Here is a 24,815-nt window from a genome sequence, read left to right as displayed (position 1 = left end):
TATTTAGATACATATGTAGACATATAAATCTATATGCATACATATACATATATACATATATATACATGTACATATACATATATATGTACATATATACACATACACACACACACATATATATCTATATATGTGTGTACATACATATATATATATATATATATACACATATACATATATATATATATATACATATACATATACATATATATGTATATGTATACAATACATATACATATATATGTATATGTATACAATACATATACATATACATACATACATACATACATACATACATACATACATACATACATATATATATGTATATACATATGTATGTATATATGTATGTATACATATGTATGTATATATATAGATATACATATATATACATATGCATATACATACATATATATACATATATATAGATATACATACATATATAGATACATATGTATACATATAGAGGGAGGGTGAATTAGTATGCCAAAAATCAATGTACTTAAACACTTTGCTAGACTAACAACAAATCAGTAAAAGAGTTTAGCAGACAAACCGGTTAGCACACATGCAAACCAAATAGCAAATAATGCATTCACCCACAGAAACACAAACACCATAACACAAGAGATTTTGACATGGAAACCCAAATGGGAAAAACCACGACGAGATGGAACTCACAAGTAACTATCTGCAGAATAGGAACCAGACTAGTTAAGGTCATACAATGTTCTTTACCAGAATAGATCTTGTTAGGAATCTCAATCTCTGTTAGGAGATAAGTCCGATTAAAGACTACCTTGCTAGAGGATTTTAGATCCACATATGTGAACCACCTTGTTAGAGGATTTTCAAAAGGCTTTTGGGCCTACCCGGTTAAGGGTTTCAGACTTGTCAAAGATGTGAGTAATCAACAAGTGAGTGATCTAGCTAATAGCACAGATTGCTTGGTTAGATCCTTGATAGCTCGTTCCTAGTGCATTCCAGCATTACTTCAGTCTTCTACACATTCACACTCTCTCTAACTCATCAACCACCTTGAACCCTAGCAACAACCTAAAAACCCTAGACATGATGTCCTTATAAAGGAATCTAATTTCATGTCAGTCCAATAGGATTACAATACAATTTCCTAGGTTCAATGCATCTAGACATATTCTGTAACATGACACAAAAAGCACCATTGAAGTGTCAGCACCGTCAAACAATCAATGGATGGAAACTCATCACAAAATGCCGGTTGGTAACTCATCACAGAGTATTACCGGTTCATACAAAATACCGGTTTAAGCAAACACCAGTTGCCAGTTTGACAAAATGAAGACTGGGAAATATGCGTTCTGCCGCTTTGATCCTTCGTACCGCTTGAGATCCTCGAACCGCTTGGGGTCAACATACCACTTTAGATCGGTAAACACTTTTTGCAAAACACCAATAGTCTAAGGACTATAATGCATCATACCGGTTGGAACAAGTACCGATTGAGCTTTAACTTATACATTTCTGAAGTATCTGCAGGCGTGGGAGTAGAACCAGTTGGAGTTCCTACAAATCTCGAGTCCGGTTGCTGATTTCCAACTCTATTTTGGCAGAATGGATATGAAACCGGTGAACGATTTGCCCATAAGCTGTAAAAGAGTCATACAATAGCCTAAAGGTGATCCTATATAACTGCAAGTCAGTTTGTAGCTTTTTCTTCTGTACAAGCACATCATCACAGAAGAGATGGGGTTGGAAAATCTTACTCAGTAGTAGATTCCCCTCATCTAGAGCATTCCTTATATCTTTTTGTGCTTTTTGCAGTTCGGACCGGAGCTCATTAAGCTTCTTCACCAGGGCAATGTTGAGAGCCTTTTGATGCTCTTTCTTGGCATTTGCCTCTGCTACCTCTTCTAGTATCTACACCTGATCATCCATTATTGTGCATAGGAACTTTAATTGTGCCAATGATGAATCAGTATTAGGGAGGTTTGTGACGGGTAAAAAATCGGTAAGAGTGTCCACCGCAGCTTGGATCACATCTTGCTCCTTCTTCCTCCTTAACACTTCAAGGCGTTCTTGAGCAACCTTAATGCTCTGTAGCAGCTCCATTTCATTTGTAGACTGGAGGTCAATAGGACTGGTGAGGTCAGCTGGTTTGGCTTGACTACCGGTTGCCTTAGGAGTCTCCATTTGAGTGCTTTTTGCTACTTCTTCTTTCTCTGTAGCTCTTAACTTTTCCTCTTCTGTCTTTTTCTTTTCCTCTTCTTTTGTTTTCCTTTTCTCTTCTTTCCTCTACTTCTCTTCTTCTTCGTCCTTTTTCTTCTGCTCCTCTTCCTACTGCTTCTTCTCCTCTTCCTTTTTCTTTTCTTCATCTTTCCGCTTCTTTTCCTTTTCATTCTTCCTCTTCTCCTCTTCATCCTTCTTCTTTACCTCTTCTTTCTTTCTCTTCTCCTCTTCATCCTTCTTCTTCTTCTGCTCTTCCTTTTTCTTCTTCTCCTCTTCATCCTTCTTCTTCTTCTCCTCTTCCTTTTTCTTCTTCTCCTCTTCATCCTTCTTTTTCTTCTCCTCTTCCTTTTTCTTTTTCTCCTCTTCATCCTTCTTCATCTTCTTCTCCTCTTCCTTTTTCCTCTTCTCCTCTTCATCCTTCTTTTTCTCCTTCTCCGCTTCCTTTCTCTTCTCCTCTTCTTTATCCTTCTCTGCTTTCTTCTTCTCTGCTTGCTTCTTTGCTTCCTCCTTTTTGTCCTCTGCTTCCTTTTGCTTTTCTACCCATTCAGCCTGCTTCTCCTGTCCTATTGCTTCGATGGTGTATCCTGAGCAACATCCTCTACATCCAAAGCATCGACATCAATGGTGTTTGTCGGTTCAGTAACTGGGTTTCCTTCATTATCAAACACTTCATCTGGTTTAGTTATTACCAGTTCTTGCTCAGCCTTCCTATTGGATTCAGCCACTTGATGCATCTTAAGATCTTCTTGAGCAAGAGTGTGTGTATTCTTGATCACTTCTTGACTCTTTCATTCCAGTAACATGAGTCTTCTTCTTCTCATGAAGAAGAGGCCTTTGTATTTATTCATAACTTTGAAAAGTTCTGAATTTGATACATCAGGAAAATGTTGAGCAAAAATTTTCTCTCTCATTTCCTGTTCCTTTTCTATGGCAATGCGCCATTTATTGTCTAAGGAATTATACAAAGAATTCGGTGTCTCAGATCTAATTTCTGAAGGCGACCGGTCATTAACACATAAATACTTAATAATTTCTTTTTCAACTGCTTCCTTTTCATCATCATTGAAATCATCAAAACAATAAATCAAATCATTCAACACTTTTCTCCTAATATTTTTGATGGTTCTTTGACAATGTGTCAAAGGTTTGTACAAAGAAATGTCAATATTTACTGGTGCCGATGATTCCGGTTCATTCTTTGTCTTTTTCTTTGCTTGTCTTGTCTTCTTGGGTTTCTCCTCAGACATAGTTTCTTTTGAGTCTGGTGAGTTATTCCTTGTCTTCCTCTTCCTCTTGAAGACTTTGGCAGGTACCGCTTCCAGTTTCTTCTTTGCAAGTGACTGCTTGGTCACTTTGGGACTAGCTACAGTAACCGGTGCCGATGCCGAAGGCACTGCCTTTCCTTTCTTTTGAGGAGGTTCTACAACTGGTGCAATGCTTTCCAGATAGGTGTCAATTCTCTTTGCCTTAGGATCAAGAGGTGAGGCAATTAGGGTAGAAGCATACCTGTCTAGCATATCATACATCACCTCATAGTCCATAGGCTCTACTTCTTCCTGTCTGGGCTCAATGACCTCCATTATGCATTCATCCACATTGATGATAAAGCAGATATCATCTTCATATTTCTTGACAATGTCACCGGATATCCTTATCCTTTGGCTCATCTTGCACCCGAACTCATCAAAGTACTTGTTCAGAACTTCAGGGTAACCGGTTCCAACTGCTTGCAAGCTCTCTTTGATCTGCTTGGTAACCGGTTGGTCGGCAGACCACTGAATATCTCCAACTCCTGGGAAATATCCTTGGAAGTAGAAGAATAACCCTACCAGTATTTGTCCAAACTTGCATCTTAGTGCACTGCCTTTCCTTTCTTTTGAGGAGGTTCTACAACTGGTGCAATGCTTTCCAGATAGGTGTCAATTCTCTTTGCCTTAGGATCAAGAGGTGAGGCAATTAGGGTAGAAGCATACCTGTCTAGCATATCATACATCACCTCATAGTCCATAGGCTCTACTTCTTCCTGTCTGGGCTCAACGACCTCCATTATGCATTCATCCACATTGATGATAAAGCAGATATCATCTTCATATTTCTTGACAATGTCACCGGATATCCTTATCCTTTGGCTCATCTTGCACCCGAACTCATCAAAGTACTTGTTCAGAACTTCAGGGTAACCGGTTCCAACTGCTTGCAAGCTCTCTTTGATCTGCTTGGTAACCGGTTGGTCGGCAGACCACTGAATATCTCCAACTCCTGGGAAATATCCTTGGAAGTAGAAGAATAACCCTACCAGTATTTGTCCAAACTTGCATCTTAGTGCATTATCCTGTTTGATTGACTTAAGATTCAACATAAGTTGTCTTTGCATACAGGTGCACAGATCAAATGATGCATCTTCTTCGATCATCCGATAAGGGGAATTTATCGCTGTAGTAGATACAAAGTTAATTCTACTGGCAAAGAACATCTGGTAGCCTATCACCATGCAGACATACTTGACCAGATCATCCTTGATTGAGTTGATGGTCATGCCACGTGAGTCGCTCACTAAACTCGTGAGCTTGGACATTTCCATCTTGTTGACCTTCCTTAGGGCTGACACTTCCCCTGTATTGCAGAAACCAGTGACAACATGAATAGCTTGTGGTGTGATATCATGCGTCCACTCTAGGTACATCTTGTCACATGAATTCTGCTTAGAATGGTTCTAATGTGGTCATCAGTGAAATCCTCTAGGAAGTAAATCGCATTGTGAAGATTCTTCTTCTTCAAGATGCTATACTCCGATTTGATCTTTTTATCCTTCCCACAGAATGGACCTAGCTACGAATGGATCACAAGAGACCCTAGGTCTTCGATTTTGCAGTCTATATAATCAGAAATGCCTTCTTCCGCTATCACACCAACCGATACTTGAGACAAGGCATTATATTTTGACTTTCGTTGTATGAAATCCATAGAATCGATAGTTGCACTAGAACTATCATGAGATGTGAAAGCCATGATAAAACAAAAAACTTGAGAAATACCTTTCAAAAATCAAGAATTTAGGGCTTGCAAATTCCACTTCGCCTTCCACTTCTTCGGTTGCTAAATCACTGCTTTGAGTTCTTCTCTTGACCATTTGATATTTGCTTCTGAATCTTCTTCAGGGTTTTGAGATTTCTTTGAATCGCAACACAAATCACTTTTTCTTCGCTTTGCACTTGAAAAACTTCTTCGCTCGAAAAATGATAGTGAGAAATGATTTGAAAATTCCTTTTAAACATATTCCTCACCTACCGTAATAAATGCTCCACCATTAGGGCGTAAACCCTAATTTGCCTGTTACCATTTTTGGTCTTCTACCAAATGACAGGTATCACATACCGGTTAAGGTTTTTTATTGGTGTAAATCGGGGGTTTGTAGTGTTTCATCATTTTCTCCCACTAAGCTTTTCTGATGCTTAGTTTTCCGGTTCAGTTATTTCCACACTAGGTGCAGAAAGTAGTTCTTCTTGCAACACCGCTGGTTTCTTCTTCTAGGTTTTGTTCATATCTGCTTGAACAGTGTCAATATCAATCTTTCCTTCTAGAGTGACCAGTATAACATCTGATATACTCCTTCTACTTCTGTAGAATCTCGCAATGTGACCTGGTTTGTTGCAATGATAGCAGACCATTCCAGGTGCTCTCCAAGGTCCATTATTCATGTTATCGTTCTTCCTCCTGCAAGTTGCAGCTATGTGACCATGACCATGACAGGTCAAGTAGTTTGCTCTCCATTCGGTTGTCGCTTGATAGCCACCGCTTCTTGACTGATGATTAAAGGTATTAAACGGGTTGTGATTCCAGTTCACAAAAGGTTCTGGACCAACTCCTTGAGTCCTCTGAGGATATCTTCCAATGTTGTTCATAACAGATTTGCATTCAGATGCTTTATGGCCAAACTTGTTGCATGCATAATAGTTACCATTGAATCTATAGGATCTAGGCTTATCATTTAAAAAATAAGGAAAATTATTGTAAGCCTTACTCCTACACACATTGGTAGTATGTCCTTCTTTAAGACAGTTAAATCAAATAGGTTTAAACTTTTGCTTACCTTTATCCTTTGATGCCGGTTGTTTCTTTGTTGCTCCAACATTTGTACCAGAGGTCTCACCTTCCTCATGACCGGAATAACCAAGTCCATCAGTATTCTTGACAGGTTTGGCAGATTCAAGCTTTTGCTCTAGCTTAACAGTACTCTTGTTGAACTTAGCAAGTATTTCCTTTGACTCAGAGAGTTCTTTGGAAATAGCAACATTTGTTTCCATCAGGTTTTCATTCTCAGAGATGGCAATATTCAGTTCTCCTTGCATGTCTTCCTTTTCCACTTTGCTCGCATGGAGTTGAGCAGTTAGGGCATTGATCTCTTGCTTGAACTTGGAGATTTCATGATCTTTATCTTTTACCAGATCTTCAGCTTTCCTCCAGTTCTCAAGCTCTTGGCACATTCAGATAGTCAGTCCTTCCAACTCCTTTCTCAGGTTGGAATTGGATTCATTCAGCTTTTCTACTTCTTGGATTAGGGCTTCCATGTCCGCTTCATTAGAAGAACTATTTCAGATAGCTCCATCAACTTTTCAGCATGTTCTCTCCTTTTTGCTTGAGATGCCTTATATTTGACCATAATATCATCATAGGCTTGCTCAGACTAAGTGAGCCGATGAGTAAGTTCCCTCAATGTGTATTCCCCCATATCTCTTTCCAAGTGGTTAAACTTATAGAAAGGTAGGCTCTGATACCAATTGATGAATACTAAGAGGGGGGGGGGGGTGAATTAGTATGCCAAAAATCAATGTACTCAAACACTTTGCTAGACTAACAACAAATCGGTAAAAGAGTTTAGCAGACAAACCGGTTAGCACACATGCAAACCAAATAGAAAATAATGCATTCACCCACAGAAGCACAAACACCATAACACAAGAGATTTTGACGTGGAAACCCAAATGGGAAAAACCACGGTGAGATGGAACTCACAAGTAACTATCTGCAGAATAGGAACCAGACCGGTTAAGGTTAGACAGGTTAAGGTCATACAATGTTCTTTACCAGAATAGATCTTGTTAGGAATCTCAATCTCTGTTAGGAGATAAGTCCAATTAAAGACTACCTTGCTAGAGGATTTTAGATCCACAGATGTGAACCACCTTGTTAGAGGATTTTCAAAAGGCTTTTGGGCCTACCTGGTTAAGGGCTTCAGACTTGTCGAAGATGTGAGTAATCAACAAGTGAGTGATCTAGCTAATAGCACAGATTGCTTGGTTAGATCCTTGATAGCTCGTTCCTAATGCATTCCAACATTACTTCAGTCTTCTACACATTCACACTCTCTCTAACTCATCAACCACCTTGAACCCTAGCAACAACCTAAAAACCCTAGACATGATGTCCTTATAAAGGAATCTGATTTCATGTCGGTCCAATAGGATTACAATACAATTTCCTGGGTTCAATGCATCTAGACATTCTGTAACATGACACAAAAAGCACCGTTGAAGTGTCAACATTGTCAAACAATCGGTGGATGGTAACTCATCACAAAATGTCAGTTGGTAACTCATCACAGAGTATTACCGGTTCATACAAAATACTAGTTTAAGCAAAATACCGGTTGCCAGTTTGACAAAATGAAGACTGGGAAATATGTGTTTTGTAGCTTTGATCCTTCGTACCGCTTGAGATCCTCAAACCGCTTGGGGTCAACATACCGCTTCAGATCGGTAAACACTTTCTGCAAAACACCAATATTCTAAGGACTATAATGCATCATACCGGTTGGAACAAGTACCGGTTGAGCTTGAACTTATACATACAAAAGTGATCTCAATGCAAGTGTGTGTCCATCAATGACAATCACAACATAATCATAAAAAATGCAAACATATATATGTATATATATATGTGTGTGTGTATATACATATATACATATATGTGTATATACATATACATACATATATGTGTGTGTGTGTGTGTGTGTGTGTATACACACATATATACATATATACACACACACATATATGTGTATATATGTATATTTATGTGTATACACATATATATACATATATGTATATATATGTATATACACATATATACACATATATATGTATATACACATATATACACATATATGTACACACACACACATATATATACATCTACATGTATATATACATGTATATCTACATGTATATGTAGATATACATGTATATATACATGTAGATGTACATATATATGTATATAAATATGTATGTATATATATATATATGTATATATATATATATACATATACATTATATATATACATGTATATATATCTATACATATATATATACATATATATGTATATATATATATACATATACATGTGCGTATATATACAAACGTGTGTATGTATATATAAATATGTAACTATACATATGTATTTATATATTATAACTTTATGGATCTGCCTACAAATTTTAATATTTCATATGTACCTATATAATTTTATACATATTTAGATACATATGTATATCTATGTATATATATATATATATATATATATATATATATATATATATATATATATATATATACACAATGGCGTGTTTATATATATATATAAACACGCCATTGTGTATACAAAAATATAATACATTGTAGATATATTTCTATATACCATGTGCCTTTGTATGTCATTGTCCTCAAAGGCACATAATTGTTTATATATATATATATATATATAGACATATAAATCTATATATATGTATCCTTCCTCTTATACATGCATACATCCTTGCCCTCTTAAATTGTTATACTTCTAATACAATTTTCTTCTCTTACAACTATTAGATATCCTTTCAAACTTCCACATAATTACCTGGTCCACACAAAGCCAAGAAGAAAGATTCAAATAGGCTTTATTATGCAAAGCATAAAGTAAAAATCTCCAAGATGTGACAAATACAATTCTGCGCCAAACAAGCAGATACTGTTGCCTTTGAGGCATTCTCACTATTGTCATCGAATCCCCCTCAGCCAAACCATGCCACATTGTCACCTGACAGTGCTCCCTGACGAATCTTCCATAATCCTTCCTTTCAACACACATTGTCTACCTTCTGAAAATGGATAGACAACTTGCCCTGTACACAAACATATACTGTTTGTAAATAAAGCTATGTCGACATGGCTTTTTAAGCTGCAGAGCATGGAATCATTTGCATGTGATGTTCTTCTGAAAAAGGAATTCACCATTTCTCCTCTGTAAACAATATGGACCTGGGTGAGAAGCCTTATGTTTTGAAACATCTTACCCAAGTAAAGGAAATTCTCATAGAAAGGTTTGCACCTTTTTTCCAAGTTAGTCATGCAAGGGGAGATCAATACAAATATATAGGGCACACAATTAATTTCCCGCGGGACATTTTAGAAATTGCTATTTCCTTGCCACATAAATTAAAACAATTGGAAATCTTGATTGTCTGGAGAACTAATTTAGAATGAAAAAGTTATGAGTACTATGTTAATAGATACCATGTCATGGATGCATTGCATAACGAAATCCACCATGACCACGATGTAGTCATTGATGTTGGTGCGGTTCAATTATTTTCTGTAACAAGTACTAATGTTTCTGATTTGTTACATACACTTCACACAACTGAACAACAACCTATAGAGCATAATGAAGATGCAACCCCACCTGCCCATTACAAAGATGAAATAGAAAACACTTCCTCCTTTATTCCTAGGCTTCCATTCTCGATGCCCAAACTAGATGCAATTAGGACAATTCTACAGCTAGATCCTAACAATGACAATCTCATCCCTTGGCCACAAATTAGTTGCTCTCCAATCATTGAATACAATATAGAGGGGTTGTTCTCTATGACATTTCCAATATTGTTTCCTATTAAATTGGCCTTGCCACTTCAAGAAAGACCAAGACATGTGCATTTGGATGAATATGCTTTGCACTTAATCAAATATCATGACCAAAGATTTGGTCAACATGTGCAATTCAGATATTATATCTATAATCTCATGATGAGGCACCGCTCCTAACAATCAGCTATTGTTTTTATTAAGACAAATCTAGAAGAATCGCTTCTAGCAAATATGCTTGCACTAAGGCAACAATTATAAAACACACAATCAGATGAATTTCCTAAACACCTCATGTGCTATGCTACTTCATTGCGTGGCACAAGAGAATTATAGAATAAATCTCATAGGGACCCCACTACAATGGTAGATCAGTTAGGAGCATCCACACTTTTCTTCACATTGAGCTCAACTGATACAAAATGGTCAGACCTCCATACAATGTTCTCAATCATTGCTCCTAATAATTTGCAATGGACTAGAAAACATTGTATTGGCAATCTTGTCAATAACCCACATATAACAGTGTTATACTTGCATCTCAGATTCTAGATTTTTTGTGATGAAATTGTCAACCTCTTGCATGCAACAAACCATTGGTATAGGTATTAATGACAACATCGAGGTTCGACACATGTACACGGGTTTATATAGTTTCCAAATATACCAAATATGGACACCCTTGATTAGAATGATCATAAGAGCATTGAATCAGCAACAACCTTTTTTGAACAATACATCACAACATGGAATCCACGCAGTCAGGTAGAGTGGTCCAATAAGAAATATACATATTCTATTTGCGATCCATGCCTAGCAAACACAAATATCATTTTAAGATATGAACCTACCACAGATTATAATAAATTAATTAATATTGTTCAACATCATATAAAATATTTTGAATTTACTTGCTTGAAAAAAAAGGGCACAATTGTCAAATGTCATTACAAAGCTCCTTGGCCTGAACAACTAAATTCAACATTGACAATTGACCATAATAATAACCCATGCTTCCAACTAGCAAGGAATGACAATCGTCTAAATGTTCACAACCCAACCGTGCTTGCAATATGGAGGGCAAACGTTGATTGCTAGCCAGTCTGTTCAAAAAAGGCAGTCCTCCAATATATTTCTAAATATGCATCAAAGTTAGAATACAAATATGAGAGCTATACTAACATGCTCAATAGAATTGTTGCTTCAACAAATACGGAAGACACAATTCTATTAGCATATCAAAGATTTATGATGGGCATTATAGCTGATAGAGACATTAGTGCACATGAAAATTTCCATATGCTACTCAAACTCCCCTTAATTTCATGTACACGCTAATTTATCTCCCTCAATGTTGGGAAAAAGGTCTTTCAATGTGTCACTAACTCTTCTCAAGCTTCTGAGGCTTCAATTTTTTACATATTAGCTTACATAAGAAGACCACCATAATTCACAGACATTACTTTGCTTCTATCAGCCCAACAATTTTCATACAACCAACCTCGCAAAAAAGGTCAGTGGCTAAAATGCAAATGTCAAGCCATTGTAAATGTCTACCCACAGTATAAATCCTTGCCTACTGAAGATGACACTGCATTTGAATCTTTTTGTTGGAGCGAATTTCTCTTGTACAAGCCTTTCCACAACATTGTTGTCGACGTAGGAACATCACCAAATGAAATTATAACAAATTGGAAACTCCTTCATGGTACTCATTACATCCGATGGTATGTTAATGGTGTTCAAGAACAGTCCACTGCTCAAAATAATGTCGATCCACCCCTATAAGATCTTCCACAATCTACTAATGAAGACCTTTATGAATGAGATTTCCTTTCACAAATGAGTTCTTCAAACACCTTTGAAATAACTACCCTTTAGACACTTGACAGACATGACTATGACCTCCATTTTGATTGGAATGCATCCTTTCTAGATCAATCACTTCATACTATTGCTCCTCTGTTCATTTCAAGCAAAAAAAGTCAAGCAATCCCACTTCTTGCTAACATTGATTCACTTCACCCCAGTACTTATGAACTTGTGGTGAATCAGCAACTCGCACTAGATAGTATAACCTCCCACAATGCACACACTTTGTCTATCTCTCATTTACACTTAATTATCCAAGGCACAATAGGTACTAGAAAATCTTTCCTTATTAACCGCATACAAAGTAAGCTAAATGTTTCAAGCAATCGAAAATAATTTCCATTGCTTGTTCTTGCTCCAATAGGTGTCTTCGCATATAACATTCAAGCAACAATAATCCATGCAGCCCTACACATTCCTATTAGAGAGTACCATCCTATAACATGGCATTCCCTATTAATGTTTTAGGATCAATGCAAACATTTGCGGTATATTTTGATTGATGAGATGAGTTTCCTAGGTCCACAATTACTCCTCAAAGCTAATAATAGATTGTGCCAAGCATTTCTTGTCAGACAACATGAACCATTCGCAAGCCTCTCAATTATCCTCGCTGGAGATCTCGGCCAATTACCCCCAGTTATGGACAAACTATTATATACATCACACTCCACACTGCTAGCTTTATGGAATTGCTTTACTAATGTCATTACCTTAGATGTTTCTTTCTGGCAACAAGGTCTCTCTGACTTGTAGATACAATTATGCACTATTTTGCAAAATGTACGCAATGCAACCCCGCTACGAACAGACTGGCAAAATTTGCAGTCCCGATCATCCTCTACACTTACATCCAATCAAAATAGGCATTTTTACCAAAAAATATATTTGTTTTCCACCAATGCAGCTGCAAAGTCACACAATATAAAAATGCTATAACATTTGTACTTGCCAATAGCACAAGCACTCGCAAGAATAGCTACAAACAAGGACAAAATATGTGATGAAGATGAACAACTCTCATTTGAAACTCTACTTTCTATAGATCAACAAGTCATGCTTATTTCCAATTTATGGATTGAAGTTGGTCTTGTTAATGGTTCACTGGGATAAATAAAAATGATTGTCTATGATCGAGGTTTAAAACCACCTGACTTGCCAAAATATGTGGTTGTTCTCTTCCCACATTACATTGGCCCACATTGGGATACTGCCAACCCAAGATATGTTCCTATTACACCAATTACTAGAGGCAGCCACACACAAATCCCTCTAACAATGTCTTGGGGTATTACTATCCACAAATCACAGGGCCTCACACTTGACTTTGCAACAATTGACATTGGAAAGATAGGTAAACAGGGTTTCACATTTACTGCACTCTCTCGAGTCAAATCACTTGATGGCATCCAAATTAATCCACCCTTCACTTACGAGAGCTTCTCCAAAATGTAAGGTGGTTCTACAACCAATGTCAGGAAAAAAGAAGAAACACATTTACTGAAACTATCAAAGAATATAGAGAATAGATACTTTCAGAAAAATCAGCCCATGGTATCATACTGTCATACATTTTGTTTTATTGTTTTTACTCAATCCCACATGACCTCACTAATGCACCTTGCAGGATCAACCACAAATATAACATGTTGCATAGCTGGTTCAAATAGATCCAGGCACGCTTTCATTTATTTATGCAATACTTTTGCTGCTTAACATACTTCTATTTCACTTTTTCTTTCGCAAGCTAACAAAACAGGTATGCACACCACCCCCATCAACACATTTCACTCTTTATTTTTTTATCTTCATTTCTCTCTTTCCATTATTACTTTTCTCACATTAAAGCATCTCAACTCTTACTAATTCAATTCAAATCTTGTCGTCTATGTAGGACATCAACATAACTTCACTTTGCTGAATGTACAGGAAAAAAGCCTATTTCTCCCTCTTTCGTCTTCCATTATTTTATCTCTAACTTTTTGCTTCTTGTTTTTATCTTCATCATAGATTACACAAACTCTACACAATTTACTCCAACATGCTAATCACATGCTACTCATCTCAGGTACATATCCCCCCCTTCCCTTTTCTTCAATTTTCACATTTTCCAAAGTTTACTTTCGCTCAAGGTTCTTTCACCTTCTCATTTTTCTTAGCTCCTTGCAAGTACAAACATAATTGACTGTATAACATGTTGGCAATACCAACATGGGGGTTGGAGGGTGGTTTGTTTCTCTTTTGGGAACAAAAAATCAAAATGGTTGGGTTTATACAGTCTACAATACTATGCTTTCCTATTTCTCTAGAAACAAAACACATGTTTAGGATTTATTGCAAACCATACAATACATCATTGTAATGACAACATTTTGATACTTACTGATAATGTACATCATGTTGCCATTGGTAGCATGGGGTTTGGTGGGTGATTTACTTCATATTTGGGAACAAATTATTAAATTGGTTGGGTTATGTACTACGCAAGAACAACTATGTAAAATCAGAATACTAGTACTTTGTGCTACTGTACATCATGCTATCATTGCAAGCATGGGGGTTGGTGGGTGGTTTTCTTCATTTCTGGGAACATCATATTACATTGGTTAAAAACAGTTACATTTTTTAATATAATAAACATTTCACTTCTTTACTTCTCTCCTCCAACTCTCAGTTCACTGTGTTTCGCAACTCACACCAAGAATTCACACACCACAATATTACATTGTTTGGGTTCTCTAAAGTTACATTTTTTTATATAATAAACATTTCAATTCTTTACTCCTCTCTATTCACTATTTTTCATAACTCACACCAAGAATTCACTCACCACAATACAAAATCCAACTAATACACCTCACCTATCGATGTCCTGTTGCAGGAACTTCCCCTGCAACTACTAGTTTACATTCATGCTCTTCCATTCCAAAGTGCCCACTTTGGCACTCTTAGGGAGGTATTTGGCTCTACATTGCCAATTGCATTTGCTTAAATATTTCTAAAACCTTATCAACAAATATATTTTGTGCATAAATAGAAACCAATGTGTTAGACAGTTCAAAAACTGGAAGACAACTGAGAGGGGGGGGGGGGGGGGTGAATCAGTTGCCATAGATTACCAGAATTGTTAGCCGTTTAAAACTTTAATACCGGAACCCAAAACATTAATATCAGAATAGCAGTTAAACCAATTAAGCATAAACATTAATCACAGAATAAGAGCCATCCACATGACACGAAGACTTATACGTGGAAAACCCGGTAAAGGGAAAAACCACAGTGGGAAGCCTACCCACAGTCAGATAATAGTTATGCATTAAGTATGTGAATTACAATTGAGGGGCCTGCACTTGTAGGAAGGCCAATAGCCTAGAGCGCACTGCTCATCACAAAAGGAGCCTCACTAACTACATAGAAATCCAGACTACAATTTAGAGAGGTGTTGAGCTGCAAAAGATAACATCTCCTATTCCTGAGTATAGTTTCGGTTAAGCTCAATACCGGAGGAATAAATCCTCTTACATAAACCCAATTTGATCTCCAATAATCTACCAACTCCTCTGCCTGAATGATATTACATTATTCATACATTACATTCCTTGATCATGACCTCTAACATAACCATGATGATCTACAATGAGATCTTACATCTATATATACAAACCGTCAACCATAAACAATTAGGTCAGCCACCACATAATAAACCAATTACATAATTACAAACCATGTCGGCCTAAGACCAAACAAATAATATCGAACACATAAGACATCCCAGAAACACATCGAGAGGTCCAATCCAAACGTTACATTAAAGCCGATCCATAACCTAGATCAACCAGGACCCAATATAGGTCCACACGTTACAACAATGATCTCCATCCGCCAAGTATCGAACATGATCACCAACATCATCCTGAAACTCCGCCAGAAGATGCACCAACACCACTTATGCAATTCATCAAACATCTTCATCAAAAGCTCTGCTGGTGAAACCCTCGCCGGAACCAGAAACTAAGCTTCTAGGTAAATAGGATAGCATCCGATCATCAGACCAAAACCAACAGACTGAATATGAGCATGGGTATTCTGAACAAGACAATTCCATCACCAAACTGTATTAGAGCCTACCAGATCATGCCGGATCCAAATCAACCAGAAACCACTCAACCTATCGGGACCAGAAGGGTGCTGGTAAAGCATCCAAACAACTAGTATTGGCATCAATGACAAAACATCAATGCAACACATAATCAATTCCTCCAAATGGCCAACAATCTCCCACTTTGACATTGATGGCAACACTAGATGTGAAAAACATATAAGTACCAAGAAATGTCAAACAAGTCTCGCCCAAAGGAAGACAACCAACAATCTCCCACATATAGCTTCTGAATGTCAATATCTCTCCCTTTACTTTTCTTATTCATATCTCTCCCCCTTTACTTTTATTTTTCTTTCTTTGTCTTTTTCACATCAATATCACTCCCACTTTGACATCAATGCTAGAAATCTAACAGAAATATCAAAGAAAAAACATAAACCACTGAATCACAAAGCTGACTACTCCCCCTGAGCAGTAGCATCCCACATTAGTGCTAGAATGAATAGTATCTCTGATAGTGCATGTTGGACTGATGCCAAACTGCATCAATCAAGTCTCTAGTGGAGGGACATAAACTCCCAATCTGTCTCTCAGGTACTCAAATGATTCCTTGGGCAAAGATTTAGTGAAAATATCTGCAATTTTCCCTTTAATGTTCACATAAACTAGTCTAACTTCATTTGCTTCCACCTTTTCCTTCAAAAAGTTATACTTGATAGATATGTGCTTTGTTTTAGAATGAAATACCAGATTCTTTGACATATCAATAGAAGCAGAGTTATCACAGTGAATAACTACCGGTGCATCACAATCCACCTTTATATCCTTCAACATTTTCTTCATCCATAAAAAATTGTGTACAGTTTGTAGCAACAACAACATACTCAGCTTCAACAATAGATAAAGAAGTACATGACTGTTTCTTGCTGATCCAAGAAAGAAAGCTCCATCGAAAGTTCTTTTCCAGTCATCAATATCTCCATCCCAATCAACATCTGTATATGCACATAAAGTAAAGTTATCATCCTTAGGGTACCACAAACCATATTTTGATGTACCTTGCAAGTATCTAAAAATCCTTTTCACCGCAATCTCATGATTTTCTCTATGATCACTCTGAAATCTTGAAACAATAAATACAACATTCATAATGTCAGGCCTAGTTTGAGTCAAATAAAGCAGACCTCCAATCATAGATTTGTATATTGTAGGATTTACAAGTGCAAAAATATCTTTTCTTGTCAATTTCTCAATTGTAACCATAGGAGTACTTACCGGTTTAGAATCTCCCATACCAAATTTCTTTAATAGTTCCTTAGCATATTTAGTTTGACAGATGAAAATACCTTTGTCAGTCTGAGTAATCTGCAAACCTAAGAAAAATTTCATCTCACCAATCATAGGCATCTCAAATTCTTTCTCCATATTCTTAGAAAATTCTATGCATAACTTATCTTCACCTCCAAAAATAATGTCATCAACAAATACTTCAATAATCAGTATATCATCATCAGTGATCTTATAATATAAATTACTGTCAGCACTTCCCTTAGTAAAACCAAGCTTCAAAAGATATTTATCCAACTTTGCATACCAAGCTCTAGGTTCTTGTTTCAATCCATATAAAGCTTTCCTTAACCTGCAAACCATATTTATATCATCTGACAGTGAAAAACCATGAGGTTGCTCAATATAAAATTCCTCATCAAGATCCCCATTCAAAAATGCACATTTAACATTGATCTGATAAACCTTGTAGTTTTTATAAGCAGCATAGGCAAGAAATAATCTTGCAGCTTCAATCCTAGCTACACGTGAAAAAGTCTCTTCATAATCAATTCCTTCCTTCTAAGAATATCCTTTACAAACCAATCTATTCTTATCCCTTATAACTTGACCATCTTCATTCAATTTATTCCTATAAACTCATTTAGTTCCAATAATTTTTTTATATTTTTAGGCCAGGGAACCAAGGTGATGGTATGATGAAAGAATAAGTATCTGGTAGAATACTAAGAGGGGGCAGGGGTGAATCAGTATATTGAAAAACTGATACAAAGTTCTCAAAATCAAACTCAGTCAAACAAAGTAAACATATCTCAATCAAGATCAATATTCATAAGAATACTTGACATCAACCAGTTTAATTGTTATGACAACTGTGTGCGGGAAAAGTGGTGCGATGAAACGGAAAATACAAATTCAGGACTTGTCCACGCACCAATGGGACTCTTGGTGCAAGTTATGGAGTTATATGGAATAACTCAACTTCCCAAGGGATGTTCCATTGTTCTCTATCTCACAAGACCCCTCAAGCCAATGCCTTTGCTCTCAGATCACTGAGCAAAGTGACTTAGGGATGACAATCATGAGAATGAGGGATGTTTGATCCATCTAACATTAATGCAATCCTAAATATACATGATATTAACAAACATGAATTAAACTAGCATGTATATTATGATGAGATGAAAGGATTAGTAAAAGAACTATCCTAACAAGATACACTAGCTTAATATGGTTATTTATGATAATAGAAATGCTTCTAAAATGTTTATTAGATTATTTCTATTAAAAAAGAGACTAAATGCTTTTATAAAATGAATAGATATAGATTAGATGTATGAAACTTGGATGATGAGTAAAATGTCTATAAGTTTGGTACTAAAGACTTGGATATGAAAATGGAGAAATGAGGGCTCTATTTATAGGGAGAATAGGGCAATGAAGGGTCAAGATTGGATGATCCTATCAAGGGTCAGGATTGAAATTTATCAATCCATGTTTACAATTCTCACCAATGAAATGGTGATAATTGTCAACATAAGACTGCTTAAGAGGAGATGTAAGAAGCATTAAATGCTTGAGAATACCTCATGGTTACCTTAGGAGGTAAGGGTTAAGGTTAGGTTAGGGTTACCTAATGGATAAAGCTTTTACCCAAGAGGTAAACTCTTGTGCAAGGGTTAAAGAAATAACCAAGGTTAAAGCCATCAATGCTTGATGAGACCCTTGGGTTAGATGAAAGTTGAGTTAGAGAGAAAGTCTCTAATCATGCAAGAGGGTTGAGTTAACCATTAATGGTTTGGAAGACTTTCAAGCTTAATGTGTTGAAGACATAAAGCCTTTAATGGTTATTGAAGACTTTGAGGGTTTGAGAAGCGACTTCTCTTTTCTTAGGGACGTAACAATATTTAGGAGATGGGTTAGGCTAATTTAGAAGTGATTAGAAGAATATAGAAGGGGGTTTAGAGAGGCAAGTGGGATATGTAGGATTTTGCAAGTGGGTGGAGGGTAATTTTAATTAAAATAAATTTATTTATTCCAACAAAAATAGATGCAAGTGGGGGATTAGATTTATTTATTTGAAGCGAACAATTTAATTAAATGTAAATTTAATTAAAAAGAGTAGAAAGGGGATTTAATTAAATGAAGTGATTTATTCAATTAAATGATATGAAAGACTTAGGTGAATTTAATTAAATAAATTGAATAACTTATTTAATCAAATAGATGAATGTGAATGCTTTAATTAAATTAAATTTAATCAAATAGAGGAATGAAAATAAAATGAATATTAAATATTCACTTAGGACAGTGGTCATTTTTATACGTCTACAACAACTTTAACAGTAAACAACTTCAATCTTGTGAATATCAACATTGCTTAATCATAACTCAACATATTCATCTCTTAATGCTTCTACTTAACATGCCTTATCAGAGATTTAACCAAATCAACAAATAAGATCATAACCACCAAAGCATTCACCACTTGACACAAATGTTTATACGTGAAAAACCAAAATAGGTAAAAAACACGATGAGATGAGACTCACAAGGATAGCTATTTGAACTCTTTTGAAGTTCACCTTGTTAGGAGCCAAAGCCTGTTAGAGATTTACAATAAGTCCTGTTAAGAACTAATTTTGGTTAAGAATCACTCTGTTAAGGGATTTTACAAATATGCCTTGTCAGAAGCACAATACCCTGTTAGGAGTAACCTCGCTAGAGGGTTTAAGAATCCAAGCTAATGGACCACCTTGTTAGAGGATTTAATGAGTAACCAAGCTTGTAAGAGCTTACCCGGTTAAGGGATTTAACTTCTGTTGTAGTTGTTAGAAAACACCAGCTTTGTTGATCTGTTTGAATAGCACTACTTTTGCTTGATCAGATCCTTCTATAACCTTCAGTTTGCCTTCACTCAAAGTGCAGATCCATTCACTGGTTTGGCAACTATACACTCAACATGTTTTCTACCAACCTTGCCAACAACCTTAACAAACAACTTCATCGACCTTAGATAGAAATCAATTAGGTCGGTAACACGACAAAAACTTAATTCTCATCATCGAGATTGCAAACAAGTCGGTACAATCTTGACCGTTAGAAATCATGACAATCTCTTCACATTCTTCAAGACAATTTCAATCGCTCCATGATCACCGCTCTATTGGACTTTGTAACTCATCACGCATTGTGCATTAGATACAATCCACTTTTCTCCTTCCCTAGACAAGAACAAACACACCAATTTTTTTTGAATGTCTCCTTAATCAAATGATCACACGTGTCTCCATCATTACCGCTTATCAAATAATAAACCATCAAACTTGGTTGATTAGGGTTTAACAGCTGATAGGGTTTATCAGTTACATTATATAGAAAGGTTTAACCTGTTACACCGGTTCAACTCACAAACTTAATATACAGGTTTACAACATCTTCCACAAATCTCTTCTTACCGGTTACTAACCAATATCAAAAACAACAATATCAACAATAACATGAATACCATTTACCGGTTCAATTGACATCAATGACAACATATCATTAATGCAATCTTGATGCAAAATACCAACAAACTCAAAATGCCAACACAAGGTCCATGCTTTATTTTTCTCAATCTGATCTAATTCTTCTTCCATAGCTTTCAACCAATATTCATCTTTACATGCCTCAATTATTGATACCGGTTCAACTTGTGAAATTAAACATACCTCATTATTCTTGTCATCACTCCATTTCTCTTATCTCCAATGATCTAATCTTCTGAATGATTCAATCTCACATACCTAGGAGTCTTCTGACTTTCTATTCCTCTTCCATGTTCTTCAGTTACTGTAGAATTCTCTGATACTGCCAGAGTAACTGGTTCAACACTCTATTTTGGTAAAGGTGCTACTGGTTTAGATAAATCATTTCCACTTCCGATTCCTTCTCATAAACATTGATTTGACTTCTATTCAGCTAATCTACTTTGACATTAACACTCTCCACAATTCTCTGGAATCTCTTGTTATAACATCTATATGCTTTGCTTTCATTAGAATAGCCAAGAAATATGCCTTCATCACATCTAGGATCAAATTTCCCAATGATATCATCTCTCCTGATATAACATTTACTACCAAAAATTCTAAAATACTTAACTATAGGTGTATTGCTAAACCATAATTCATAAGGCGTCTTACCGATTTCTCCTTTGATATGTACTCTGTTGAATGTATAAACCGATTTTCTCACTGCTTCTCTCCAGTAGATATGAGGTAGACTATCTTCCATCATAATTGTTCTAGCATCATCCAAGATAGTTTTGTTCTTCCTTTCGACAACTCCATTTTGCTGAGGTGTCCGGGAAGTAGAAAATTGTCTTCTTATACCATGCTTCTCACAAAAGATTAAACTCACCGGATGTGAATTCCCCACTATGATCATGCCTCAAATATTTAATCTTCAATCCTATCTTAGTTTCCACTTTAGCCTTAAATATTTTAAACTTTTCAAATGCTTCAGATTTTTCTTTTAGAAAAGTAACCCACATCATTCTAGAATAATCATCAATGATTAGCATGAAATATCTATCACCTTGTAAACTTTTAACTCAAGTAGGGCCACACAAATCAGCATGAATAAGATCAAGAACATCATTTGATTTATCTTGTATACCCCTAAAAGAGGTTCTAACTTGTTTACCCATTTGACATTCTTTACATATCGGATTATAGGGCTTCATAACCTTAGGTATATCCCTATCTATCTTAGTTGAACTGATCTTCACAATGCAATCAAAATTCACATGACACAATCTTTTATGCCATAGCCAACTCTCATCAATCTGTGTAATCAAACATGTCTTCTCACCAGAGTTCAAATGAAATATATTTCCTTTTGTCTATGTGCCGGTTGCAAAATCCAAACCAAATCTGTTAATGATTTTACATTTTCCATCCTTGAACTATAATTGAAATCCCTTATTTAACAATTGTCCTACACTCAAAAGATTATGCCTTAAACCTTCAACATAATAAACATTGTTAGCATTATTCTTACCATCTAATGATATAGTTCATTTTCCTTTGATCATACATGCTTTTTCATCTCCAAATCTAACTAGACCGCCATCAAATTCTCACAAAGATAAAAAATTCCCTTTATCTCCAGTCATATGATGTGAAAAACCAATGTCAATTACCCATTCATCCTTGTATTCAATTTTAGTAGCAAGTTCCTTCTCTTCAGGTACATTCTCTTTTAGTGCTAGCTCATCTTCCTTGATAGCTAGGAACACCCATTCCTTCCCATTACTGGAACCACTAGTAGAGCCATCTGCCAGTTCATCATCAGAATCATTAATGCCTTCCTCATCCGCTATGTAGCATGATTTGTCTCTTTTTTTCTTGTACTTGTACTTGTTTTGATATCTAGGGTAAGGCTTAAATGATCTTCTAACTCTTTCTTCAAATCTTAAATTCCTTTCAGGACATCTATATGCTAAACGACCAATCTTAATACATGCAAAACATTTAAAAGGTTCTTTTCCTTCATACTTACTTCCTATCGGTCCTTTAGGTACTCTTCTAGCAAATAGTGCTTCAAGTTGCTCAAACTCATCATCTTATCTCTTCATATCTTCTGATTCTTTTGTATATCAAGCTTTCCAATCTTGCTTACCTGTTGTAGACGTAGATGCATGAAAAGCAGGTTCAGACTTCACAACTCTAGAAGTTCCAAATTCTTCAAGCTCAAAAGTACATAGTTTCCCAACCAAAGTATCTCTATTGACAAATTTATTAGCCATTTTTCTCAACTCATTAATATCAGTAGCCTTCATTTTGTAAGCTGGTGGTAGGGCTCTCAGGACTTTAAAAACAATTTCATATTTTCTCAGAGTTCCACCACAACATTGAATCCCTATAACAATCTCATTTACCCTTTCCATGAATGCAGTAATCCTTTCATCTTCTTCTATCTTCGGGTTTTCATATCTCACTTGGTAACCATCAAGTTTAGCAATATTCACTATAGGGTCACCTTCATTAAGAGTCTCCAACTTATCCCATATAGCCTTTCCAGATGATTTGTTAGTTAATCCCATTATTTGCTGATCAAAAAGTGCACACAAGAGGGCTTCTCTTTCTCTACAAAGAATTCTCAAGCTCCTTGTCTAGGTTTGCCGAAGGAGGATTGCCGGATCCCGAATTATAGGTGTGACACTATTCTGTGTGATCTCCCAAATCTCCTTGCCAAGACATCTTAGATGAGTCTCCATTTGAATCTTCCATACTGTGTGATTTGTTCTATCAAGCCTCAGAATATCCCTCCGAAATATATCTCCAGAAGAACTAGATGAACTTGAACTGTTAGTCGCCATAGGATCTTCCTCAAGTGGTTAATCTTTTTGCAGAGAGGACCAAAGCTCTGATACCAATTGTTAGACAGTTCAAATAACTAGAAGACAATTGAGAGGTGGGGAGGAGAATCAGTTGTTATAGATTACCAAAACTATTAACAATTTAAAACTTTAATAATGGAACCCAAAACATTAATACTGGAATAGTAGTTAAACCAATTAAGCATAAACAATAATCACAGAATAAGAGCCATCCACATGACACCAAGATTTATACATGGAAAACCATGTAAAGGGGAAAACCACTGTGGGAAGCCTACCCATAGTCAGATAATACTTCTGCAGTAAGTATGTGAATTACAGTTGAGGGGGCTACACTTGCAGGAAGACCCATAGCCTAGAGCGCACTGCTCGTCACAAAAGGAGCCTCACTGACTACATAGAAATCTAGACTACAATCCTAAGAAGTGTTGAACTGCAAAAGATAACATCTCCTATGCCTGAGTATAGTTCTAGTTAAGCTCAATACCGAAGGACTAATCATCTTACATAAACCCAATTCGATCTCCAATGATTGACCAACTCCTCTACCTGAATGATATTACATTATTCGCACATTACATTCCTTGATCATGACCTCTAACATAACCATGATGATCTACAATGAGATCTTACATCTATATATACAAAACCTCGACCATAAACAATTAGGTCGGCCACCAGATAATAAACCAATTACATAATTACAAACCATGTCAGCCTAAGACCAAACAAATAATATCCAACACATAAAACATCCCAAAAACACATCGAGAGGTCTAATCTACACGTTACATTAAAGTCGGTCCATAACCTAGATCAATCGGGACCCTATATAGGTCCACATGTTACAACAATGATCTCCAACAGCCAATTCTCGAACATGATCACCAACAACATCTTGAAACTCCACTAGAAGCTGCACCAACACCACTTATGCAATTCATCAAATATCTTCATCAAAATCTCTGTCGGTGAAACCCTCGTCGAAACCAAAAACTAAGCTTCTAGGCAAACAGGATAGCATCTGATCACCATACCAAACCCAATAGACCGAATATG

The sequence above is a fragment of the Cryptomeria japonica genome, chromosome 5, assembly GCF_030272615.1.
Source record: "Cryptomeria japonica chromosome 5, Sugi_1.0, whole genome shotgun sequence".
NCBI classification, from domain to species: Eukaryota; Viridiplantae; Streptophyta; class Pinopsida; order Cupressales; family Cupressaceae; genus Cryptomeria; species Cryptomeria japonica.
The sequence above is the reverse complement of the archived record's forward strand: the minus strand, read 5'-3'. Positions refer to the sequence as shown.